Below are 12,403 nucleotides of genomic sequence, written 5' to 3' on the forward strand. Positions count from 1 at the left end.
CATAGCAAAAAGTTTGAATTTCTTGTTCTTCTTTCTTCTGCTTCTTTTTTATTACATGATAACTCAAAACCAAAACAATTATGTTAACCAGTTTCACTGAGGTGACATAGTCTCAAACTGAGTATCCGCTTTTGTAAGTATTATTAATAACTAGTAGTAATTAAAAAAATCATAATTCTAGTGTAGCGATGTTATCATTATCCCTTGAATTTAGTTTTCTTACATAAATTTGGTGTTCTAAAAGCTTAAGTATTTACACAATAAATATTACAGTTGGAACCTCATTGTATTTAGAACTTCACTATGAACACAACCTTCCTATGTCTATTGAAACGTTGCACTAAAAAAAAACAAGTAAAAAACTTTTCAAAAAAGGAAGTAACTATAGGGATAGATAATATCATCCCTCCAAAAACAATGCAGACATAATAGTATGGATGGCTAATATCAATCCTTCAAAAACAATGCAAACAAGATAGTAAGGATGGCATTTGTATCATCCCTATACAATAACACAGGAAATAATTGACGTATAGCAATATACATAACTATTCAATCACAATTGAGTTTAATTTATGCTATTTTTTCTGTTAACATTCTACTACACTGTGTGTTTGTGCTATTATGTAAGGATTGTTTACATTGTTATTGAAGGATTGATATTAGCCATCCCTACATTTACTTCCTTTTTGGTGAATTTTTTCTTTACTTGTATACAAAGTACAGCATGTAATTTAGTACTTTTTATATATCATTTTAAAGATTTATTACGCTACAATAAGGGCGCATATCCTCTTTATGGAAATACACTATATCATTAAATAGTCTCATGATAAGGGATTTTTTGTGGTGAATGAATTACACGTATTTCAATAAAAAACGTTTTCAGGCAATAGTTCATATTCACAGAAAAATTGTATTTCACACCAATGATCATTTTTTATTCATTGTTGTTGGTTCTTAGTTCAAAGATACATAATATGCTATCTGTGCTCTGCCCACATCGGGGAATCGAACGAAGTTTGGATTTTAACGTTGCTGATCCCCAGGAGACTACTTAACTCCCCAAGCTCACATACATATATCCTTTCAATGAACTATAAAATAAATATTCTTTCTTTTACCCTTCGAGCATCAAAATATTTTATATTTATTTATTAAAAAAATTGTCAAAAAATACGTATAGATATATTTAACACCTAAAAAAAGTGTGTGCGTTTTGTTATAGCAAAGCCACATCGGGCTATCTGCTGTGCCCACCGAGGGGAATTGAACCCCTGATTTTAGCATTTTAAATCCGATGATTTACCTTGCTTTGGAAGATATTTAAGAATGTCAAAAACAAAAATCGTCTACTTTATTTTCCAGTTACTTTAAGTACAAGGGATATCACAATCTTGGAAATTCTAAATTCCCGAGCTGACCACGTCTTTATTATCTAATCGTATAAATACCTTGCGTCGGAAAGGTCTGCTTCATACATACCCTTCTGAAAGACCGTGAAATTTCAGTGGTATCGCATCACCTATGTCTGCTTCATACATACCCTTCTGAAAGGCCATCACTTTTCAGTGGTATCGCACCACCTATGTCTGCTTCATACATACCCTTCTGAAAGGCCATCAATTTTAAGTGGTATCGCACCACCTACAAAACGCCAAACAATACCAAAATGTAGTTATGATACATGCCGACCTACAGCAACTTTATATGGTCCGTTGTTGTCATCACGTGACTTGAACTATTTTGATTAAAGTTAAAGAAAGTTAATTTTAAGAATTGTCCATTAGATTTGCCTTTTTTATCAGAGTAATAAATAAAATTAAACATATTAGAGATAAATTTGTTCTAACAGTTTTTGGTAAAAAAAGGTTGAGTATTATTTTTTTTTAAATATATAAATGCGTTAAAATTGTAACTGTTCAACGTAAGTCTATTGACATTTCCTTGGTTACAATCTGAACACTTTAGTAATACTCAACTTCCATAAACATCCAATTAATCAGTTACTTAGTTCGGTAGAAACTGATATAAAACACCCAGCCGTCCTGTTAAATAAATAATATTACAGATGGTGATCATAATTTTCCTGACTTTTGGAGATGATGATAATAAATTTCACTACTTCTGGAGGTGATTGTGAAACCTTTCACGACTTCTGAGTGTGATTATCCTACCTTTCATGACTTTTGGAGTAGATGGCAATAAATTTCAAGACTTCTGGGATGATTAATGGTCGTAACTTTTACGACTTCTGAAGTTGGTAAACGTAACTTTCACGGCTTTTGGGATTGCTAATAATAAATTTCACGACTTCTGGAGATGATAATCGCAGCTCATATGCCAATAAGACAATTTTTATGATTTAGCAAACTTAAAGCAACAAATGCGTTTTGAATTTATACTTTTAATTTTTACTACACTGTACAAAAACTTTTTTGAATGACCTCGTTAGACCTTTAAACCTATCGGTTGATTTATTTATGAATATAACGATTTAATTTTTTTTTAATTTCAAAAACTTATGATAAGAATATAAAATATGTCATTATATATTACTAATAATTTTATTATTTTCAAATATGGCACTTGCAACCATCTTGTTGCTTCCTCTCTTGATTTTAATTGTTTTATTAAGATTCTACTGTAGGCGTGGCCTGGTAGCTAGTTTTACATATTACTAACAATAGTTCGCTGGTCTCTTTGTTGAAGGTATGACAAGAGATGAAATTTTACAGCTTACAGTTTTTGGAAGTATAAACATAAAATATACTGATATTAGATAGTGCCTTTGAGAGAGTACATGTCAATACAATGGATGTTAAAAAAAAAGCCATGAACATTTTTCTATGATAGCGTTTTTGAATCTTATATTAGATAATGTTTCGGTTTCAGTACGGAAACATTGAAAGGATCGTGTATTCAATAATAAAACTGATGACCTTCAATGCTAGAATTTCAAAATAAGACAAATCATCGTTGGATTTATGCTGTGAAGAAATTTCCAATTTCGTTGCAACAGCTTCGGTCGAAAGGAAGAAACTTTGCTGCGTACGAAATTTATTTTTTAATGTCATAGCTTTGGTCAGAAGCTTCTAGTGATCCATGCAATAAAGAAACCTTTGTTTTTGGTATTGAAGCTTTGGTCAGATCATCGTAAGGAGTTTCCGGTTTCAATACTAAAACTTTGGAAATATCGCATTTGGATCTTAGAATGAGGGCAATTCGTGTTATGAATTGAAATTTTGTAACGGAAATTGACAGTCCTGTAGTGTATTGGAAATATCGCGCTTGGATCCTAGAATGAGGGCAATTCGTGTTATGAATTGAAATTTTGTAACGGAAATTGACAGTGCTGTAGTGTATTAGATAGCCTATAAAACCCAGTTCTGAACATGTTATAACTTCATACATGAGAAAAAATGACGTTACGGTGTCAGTTGTGATAGATCAGTGTCGTTGTGTTTTCAATATTTAAGTAGCCTCATGATTGAAACTTAGAGAAATAGTTTCGCGAATCATAACGTGGACAAAATTATGACGTCAGTATTGAAACGTTAGGCACAATGTACTCGAAGCGTGACGTGAACAACATGTCTCACACTTGAAAATTTATCAGAAATGTGTTTGAGAATTATAGTGAATTTTATTCCAGTTTTAGTGGTTTAACTACTGTTTTAGTGGTTTAACTACAGTTTTAGTGGTTTAACTACAGTTTTAGTGGTTTAACTACAGTTTTAGTGGTTTAACTACAGTTTTAGTGGTTTAACTACAGTTTTAGTGGTTTAACTACAGTTTTAGTGGTTTAACTACAGTTTTAGTGGTTTAACTACAGTTTTAGTGGTTTAACTACAGTTTTAGTGGTTTAACTACTGTTTTAGTGGTTTAACTACAGTTTTAGTGGTTTAACTACAGTTTTAGTGGTTTAACTACTGTAGTTTGAACTACTAAAATGTGCCCTAATAAAACAATAAATAGGGATTTAATCATTAAGTCAGATGGTATGTAACGGTCTAAAGTAACTCGCCGCTGCAACCACAGTTGAACTAAAAAACAAATTTATTTTACTTGGACAACCATGAAAATCTAAAGTGTGACTTTCAAACAGTTGAAATACAAAGTTCATAACTTAACAAAGTTCATAGTAAAGAAGTATGTGCTTGGCCAGCACTTGAAACTAGGGTTAAAGAACAATACAATATATAAATCCAGGTTAATAAATATCTCAATAAATAAAGGAATCAGGTAAAAAAGAAACAGACAAATAAAAAATCTAATTCCAAAATAACAATATACCGTATTTAAAGTACAAAATCACTAACAACATCGAGTAATAATTAGCCATAATACTGTTCAACTATATATCGTGAACTAACTTGTTACATCTCAATGTAGGGTATTTATTCACTTGTTAGATCACGAGATTACAAGTCATGTGATTGTAATCTACATAATCTTGTGCAACATATCTGTACATAATTTAAATACTTTTGTGCAACATTAATGATATCTGTACGTCACCGTTAGGAGAAACTGATGTTAGTCTCATAATACATGTAAAGTATTATCTAGAAGGTGAGTTAGCGTTTCAAATGTAACTAAAAATTCATAAATAAACGGTAGAAGGAATAATAAATGAACGATAAACAAAATCATAACCAACTAAAAACAGAATTTGCTATCTCACAGGTAGACCACTCGTCTGACGAGCGATGGATCCCGGGTTCAATCCCAATTTATGAGTGATATAAAAATAGGATTACTACAAGAATACTGACATCCAACGTTAAGAGATAAGGTCCGAGGACGGGTCTTGTTTGTAAGAGAGGAAGAATGTGGTATCTTAGGGGTTAATTATTTGGCTCACATGATAGAGCATTTGCCTGATGAGCAAGATGTCTCGAGTTCAAGCCCACTCAGCACCAAAGGTCTGGAATCTAAGTGTTGATAACGTGAAGATCTATTTTAGTGTTGTAACTGCTTCAAAATACGAGTGTTGGATATGTTGGCGTTGACAACATGAAGAACTTTGGTGAATAGTATTTTGAATCTTACAGTGGAAAATATATCTCACGTGATTTGATAGCAACTTTCAAGTGGCTGATCTTCCGTTCCCAGTACAGATATTTTGATTCGGATCAAGATAGGAAACTTGCAGTTGACTATACTTTGGTTGCAGTGGTGGATCCCTAAAATAAAGCAAAATATTAAGTACCATAGACACAAAGATAAGTTTAAGCAGTATCGCTGTTAAAGTAAATAATGTGATGACTAGAAACTTCATCTACAGTACTCTATAACCAAGAAACAATGTGTACAATCTAGATCATTTTACTTTCTGGAAAGTTGTCTCTATTGTTGTCTTTTTTCTTTTCCATTGTTAGAACACTTTGGCAAACATAAAACATAAAACAAACTTGCGAAATGTAGATATCTCATACTATGATCGAAGAAGGTAAGTACATTTTTGAAGAAAACTTAATAGTACAACAACAGTATAGCAGGTTTGCTTTAACGATTATGTAACTAACATTTATTTCTACAAGCACTTTCTTCTCTCTTTTTTATTTATTTTTTTGTTATTCTAAACTTAAGTCATTATTATAGTGAGCTATTTAATTGAGCATAGCCTGAGAGATAAAAGTCTGTTTATTCGGAAGTTAAGTAAACTGTAGCTTTGTCGAACAAGTTACGTAGTAATAACTTATGTTTAGAATAAACTTTTATCTTTCAGATTGTGTTTACTTAAACTGTAGCTTTGTCGAACAAGTTACGTAGTAATAACTTATGTTTAGAATAAACTTTTATCTTTCAGATTGTGTTTACATTATTACTACGTAACTTGTTCGACAAAGCTACTTTTAAGTAAACACAGCCTGAGAGATATAAGCTAGTTTTGTGAACACTTTATGATACTAGCTGTAGGTAATATTTAATTTTTAGTAACAAAGAACGCTGAATTTACTACTAAAACTAAAATATGATATAATGTAAGTCACAATGACGTTCTTTGATAAGTTAGCACGATATTTGTAATTAATCTTATTATTCAATTGAAAATTATCAACTCGTTCTGTGGTATATAGTGTTCAGGTTTCTCATTTTTATATAACATCGATCCCTTACCACATACTGTCAATGGTGTAAGCATGACGTCTCTGTGTAAAACATCTGTTTTCAGCATACCTGGTATCACCGAAATTAAAAAACACAACTTTAGAATGTTAGTTTTTAAGTAGTACAGATACGAACCTTTATTGTAAACTATCTGTTTTCAACGTATCTGGTATTATCAAAATTAAAATACGAAACACACTTTCAGAATGTTTGTTTTCAGTGGTATAGTTGTGATGTTTCTGTCTAAAACATTTGTGTTCATCGTATTTTCTTTATTCTATTATTACCAATATATTCAAATACATAATCTCAGGTTTCAGCAACATGAAATAATGTTACTTATCAACCATTACATGCTCCAACTTTTCAACAGTCATTCTCTATATTGTGATATATTTCACAGTACAGAGACTGGTGTAGCTACCATTAAACGCAGCTCCTTCTAATTACTACGAATAATGCTATGTCATTTGGCTTTATTGGCGTTTTATATTTTACTAATGATCATGAATTCAAACTTACTAACTCAGACTGGCAGGGCAACTTTTAAGTCACAAATTCTGATTCCTCTGCTATATCTTTGTGATGATAATTACAATTGACCTTAGGGTCTCTTACTACTATAAGTTAGCCAATTTAATATCAGTTGTTATTGTTTACGAGCATTGTATTTTTTATCCCAAATTTTCCCTTCTTTCCTTTTTACTCAATGAATTGCTGAAATGATGATAGTGAATTACAGCCCCCCCCCAGTGGCACAGCGGTATGTCTGCGGACTTACAACGCTAGAATCCGGGTTTCGATACCTGTGGTGAGCAGAACACAGGTAGCCCATTGTGTTGCTTTGTGCTTAATTACAAACAAACAAACATACATTACATGCAAAACTAGAAAATGCACAGCTCTACTCTTCCGTGAATATTAACACAGTATTTTTCTGAATTACATAAATTTTCAGTTATCAGACAACCATGCGTATGCAAACTGATAGTGACTCAAGCTTCTTCTATATTCTTCGTGTTATAGCCTTGAAAATGTATTGAATCTTTACATTTTTGAATTCAAAGAGACATAATGCGCACGAAACGCAAAACAGATAATTGCTTATTTTTGCTGAATAAAAGGATCAAACTGTATAACGCTGAGATTGAAGGAAAACTTAGGCCTACGTGAATACAAATCCGTTTTTTTGTTGTTGTTGTTGTTGTTGAATCATTTAATAAAGTATATGAGAGAAAGCCAGACTGATTTTCTAGCTTATGCTCGAGAGTATCTACGCAAAATACTGTTCTCGTCCGAGAAATCATTATTTACATATAACAGAAAATAGTTACTCAATAACGAAATATGTTCACACTTAGCTTGAAGATACCGGGTTTGTAAAAATTCACATATATTTTCATGTCACATCCAGAGTAACATTCTGTTGACGTTCTCGTTCTTCTGAACACCAACCAAGTCAGTCAGAGACGTCAATTTGTAATTGTTCTTTGTAAGAAGAGTAATCTGCCATTTAATTTTCACATCCTGCTGGATTCACACTGCAATCAAATAAGGTTTGTCAAATGGCACCATTAGTTATTCTAAAATATTAAGCGCTGTGTTTGTATACTTCCCCCCTCCAGATAAATCAGTGGTAAGCTTGAGGGCTAATAACAATAACATTCGTGGCTCTATCCCTGTATTCTGTGGTGAGCATGGTGCAGATAACGCATTGAGTGATTTTGTGCTTAAAGCAAATATTTTTTTTACTTTTTTATCCATTCTTTTGTAGTTTTTCTATTAAACCTTAACGAGATTAAATAGAGCTTGTTGTTTTAGTAATACTTTTATCACAAGAATAACAGTATAGTTCAATTGACTTTTTTCGATCTTTTGACAGAGTGATGAAATCTAAACTTTCCAATATGATTTTTGTATGCCTTTAATGCTGTGACTGCTCTGACAATGTAAGTAATATGTGGACATTATAGAACTTGAAATATTATTAGTTAGCTAAGGCTCAAGCTAAATATTTAGTTAAATTATTTTATTTTAATAGGGCGAAAGACAATGATCATAACACCAAAAGAGAAATTACAATCAATGGCACAAAAGAAGATGCTTAATACTTACAAGTAATTTCTGTTTGTTGACAGAAGTGCATATAAATGGTATTATATATATATATACAGGGAGATTGGCCGTGACTAATAGTTAGCCTGCAGAAATGTGAATTGAAGGGTCCACATTTTCAGTCAGGCTAGGCTACCGCAATATCACACTTTGCATTTTAGGGCTGTATGTGAGTTATAAGAGAGACGGTCAAATCCTATTATTCAACTGAGTAGCTCAAGAGTTGACAATTAGTTTCATCTGCGTTCCGTCTAGTCTATCAGTTCAAAATTAAGGCCAGTTAACGCAGCTAGCACTTGTGTAGCTTTTTTCGAATTTCCAAAACAAAAACTTGTGATGTGTTTCTTGTAGCGAAGCTTATTTGGGACTGAAGAAATATTTCGAAAATTCAGAGCATCATAAGACCCATCAAAGCAATAACGATTTCTTTCGTGTCGCCTTTTGGTATTTGTTCGGAAGTGAAACTGATTCTAATCATGGATTCTTTAAGAAATATCAATTAACAATAAGTCCGAAAACAATAATACAGGTCTCTGTGAACCAGTTAAGGAGATGAAATTGTTTTCACGACATATTTTCCTGTTTCAACGTTTACTGTTCTCTGGGTGATGAAGTTTTTGAATCTCAGGGTAGCTATAAGTTCGCTATTTCTCAATCCAGTTGGAGAGCAACCATTTCATGGAGATAGCCTGTACCAGCAACTATTTGGCATGCAATTCTTGGTGGTGAGGGTGTTCAAATCAGTCCATCTTAAAACCAAGCCATTCATTTTAGCCCGCTTTCAACAAATATATCATTATTTAAGATCTGTTGGGACTCGCACGATTTGTAGTTATAAGCCTTATAGAACCTGCGCGCTTCATTTCAACAGAAACTTCTCTAGTGATTTGAGTCTAACGCTGCTGTCACGTTTTTGAACAAATCTAGGTTGCCGTGAGCGGTCTCCAAGCAACAGGCGTCCATGAAATTTGGGTTCTCTAGCACATTAGTATCAAACTCACGCGGCTGGGAGCCACGAAGCGTTTAATTTTAATGCCTATCTTTACGTGCCAAATTTTGCAGGTCGAAGTTAAAGTAGGTCTTATGAGCTGTCATTATCTTGGCAGTTTACTGCTATTACTACCACAAGCAAACTATAATAAGGAAAACTTTAGTCAATGAAGACCTTTGACCTCTGTAATGGATCCTCGCCCACCAGAATTCTATACAACATTTTTTTGTGAGGACTATCATTTCAAAGTTGCATACTTCATTCGCCTTGTCTAAAACATACATGTTGGCCTCTACACGATCACGAAATGTATTTATCATCCAAAAAGAGGAAGGGAAGGTGTGTGAAAGTAATGGGTCTTCCTTTCTAATTTTCGTCAACATTGGCAGATGAGTAATCTTAGTTTAGTTACCAAGGTTCCCCTAATGTCTGACATCATAGTTCATACACAAATTCAGGCGGGGTTAATAAATAGCAAGTAATTCACAAACTTATCAAAGCTTTAGGTATGTGTTTGATAACTTATTGTCCATTATACAAATGTGTTGTTCAAACTAGTAAATCCATGAAACATCTGAAACAGAGCGCAGGGTAGAGCCAGAGTAATTTACGTTTATAGTTGTATTACAAATACATGGAATCGTATGGATTGGCTTTATATTTGCCTTGGTTCTAATTGCCCAAAATTCAATAAAACAGCGATACTATATATTCTGAAATAACTCTGACCTTCATTGTACATTCTGTACTTTTGGTAGGGTATTTTATCTAAGGCTAAGTCAGGATTGAATTTAAATAAATGCAATTATTTTAGAGCGTGAGGAGTAAGGCTACAAGCACGTTTTTTTTTCCCGCGCATTCTGTACATCTGTAGCTTTCAGAAATGATTAAACACTCATCTAATGTGAATGATGTTACTACTGTCTTACTCACGTATTCCTTAGTATCTAAAATGAATGATATTAATATCTTACTCCTGTATTCTTCATATTTAGAGTGAATCTTACTCTAATAATCCTCACATTTAGAATGAATAATGTTAAGTTAATCTTACTCCCGTATCCCTTTGTAATTAGAATGAGATATATATTATTCCCCAGTATTCATGGTTTGAAGCATGTGCGTTATTAAATCTGCGCTTAAATATATTTAAAGTATTACTGTTAAAATTACTGATATTTATGTATAAATTTATTTAGTAGTTATAAATGTTATGATGTTGCTTACCGATGTTAATTTCTGTAAATAACCTAAGAAGATTTCTAATTGCAATTAACTTTACAAAAAACATAATGAGAGTAAAAATAATCATCATTCCCGTCATGGATTTTGTTCTCATCTTTTTCTTTTTTTTTTTTCTAGAATTTGAGCTCACTATAAATACGTATCATTTTTCGCTAAAAGCCGGGTTTTAATGCTCTTGGTGTGCACAGCGCAGACAACCAATTGTGTAGCTTTGCGCTTAACTTCAAACAAATAAAATAAACGAATCATTGTCTTTACTACTCCGCACAAATGATTGTATCATGCATTTAAAAGAAAAAAAAAAGCCAGCTTAAACCACAATACCATACGTCCAACATGTAGTCTGTAAATAAGGTGAATTTCCGTAAGTCCTTTAGTTTTCAACATTCTCTCTTTGATGGGCTCCTCAGTGGCTCAGCAGTAAGTATGAGGGCTTATAACGCTAAAAATTGAGTTTCGATAACCGCAGTTGGCAGAGCACAGATAGCTTTGAGCTTCACAACAAAACAAACAAAGAGACTCTTTAACGACATTTTACATATTAATAACATTTCTGTATTTCATTTCCTTGTTAGTATAAATGTTAGTAACTTTAATATACGAATACATACTTCTTTGTACTTCATGTTTCTATTGTCGAGTGCACAGAATGAGTACAATCTTACTGCTGGAGGCTTCAACGGTACGGCCATCTTTCTGATAAATGGTTGTCTCCGCAGCCTAAACGAGAAAGGGACTTTTAAGCTTGTTTTCCATAACAAATGACACGTGAGTTAAACAGTGGTAGAAGGTGCTAATTTATCAGAAACAAATGTACGATTCTAAAAGCACTTTTCACGAGGAATACTTATCACCGGATGATATCCGGGTTTTCTAGCTGTATGTGATACTGTGCTTAACAAGGAATACAGGTTAAGTGGTGGAACATTAATCTTGAACTGTTAAAATTACACACCACAGAAAATAATCCTTTCCGACGGGAAAAAACAAGTTTTATGTTGTAATTAGACAAAGATCTATAGGGCTTTCTTTGCATTTTCAAGGTTGTAAAATTTATGTACGCTTTTGTGCTTACGAAGAAAGCATTTTTCTATGGCATGCTCATTAAGTTACTTAAGACAGCCTTTTTACACTTCTAATGCGCAGATTGCTTGTGGCTTTGCGCGAATATCCAAAACAAACAAACACGTCTGATGATAGTATAAAATAGAAAAAATAAAGGAAAACCTATTATGAAACAAATAATATCGTTTAGATAATATAACAGAGAGGAGAAAAAGAAGCTGATTGGTTAAAATTCACTATTTTCCTCATGCACTCTTTTTTAAATAAGTCTCTTGATAACATTACAAAGAAAAATAATAAGTACGATAATATATATACATACGAAAGCAAGGGAACTGCACCTGAAAAAAACAGAAATGTCTATCTATACCATGAAACAGGTTTGTTCAGGATAGAGCTTTGATTTTCTCTGCTGTTTCTTAGATATTTGTTTAAGATTTAAAAGTTTCGTCTTAGGAAGAGCATGCCATTTTAATAATTCGACAGTTTTGTATGTGTAGACACCTGTTATTTGTCACTTAAATGATGACACAGGCCTGCGAATTTAAACTTGATAAAGTTTTTTGGTTTTAATAACGGATTTCCCATAATTCAACAACGCAGAATTCGAAAATAATATTCTTCTTACTTAGACCAAATTATTATTTCGTTTACCACAATGAACATTCTTTATTATTATGTTTGTTAACAAAAATACAAAACTTAAGAAAAGGGAAGAACACTGATGTCAAACGAATATGCATCCTCCTCATTCATCATGATTTTTTGTGAAATTTACGTCTTTAGTCTCAAAACTACGTGTTGTGGTCTCACTTTTATGTATTGTCGTTATAACTTTTGTGTAAAATTACTGTGCGTCGTTAGAGAAAA

This window comes from Limulus polyphemus, unplaced genomic scaffold (genome assembly GCF_000517525.1).
Source record: "Limulus polyphemus unplaced genomic scaffold, Limulus_polyphemus-2.1.2 Scaffold755, whole genome shotgun sequence".
Classification (NCBI taxonomy): domain Eukaryota; kingdom Metazoa; phylum Arthropoda; class Merostomata; order Xiphosura; family Limulidae; genus Limulus; species Limulus polyphemus.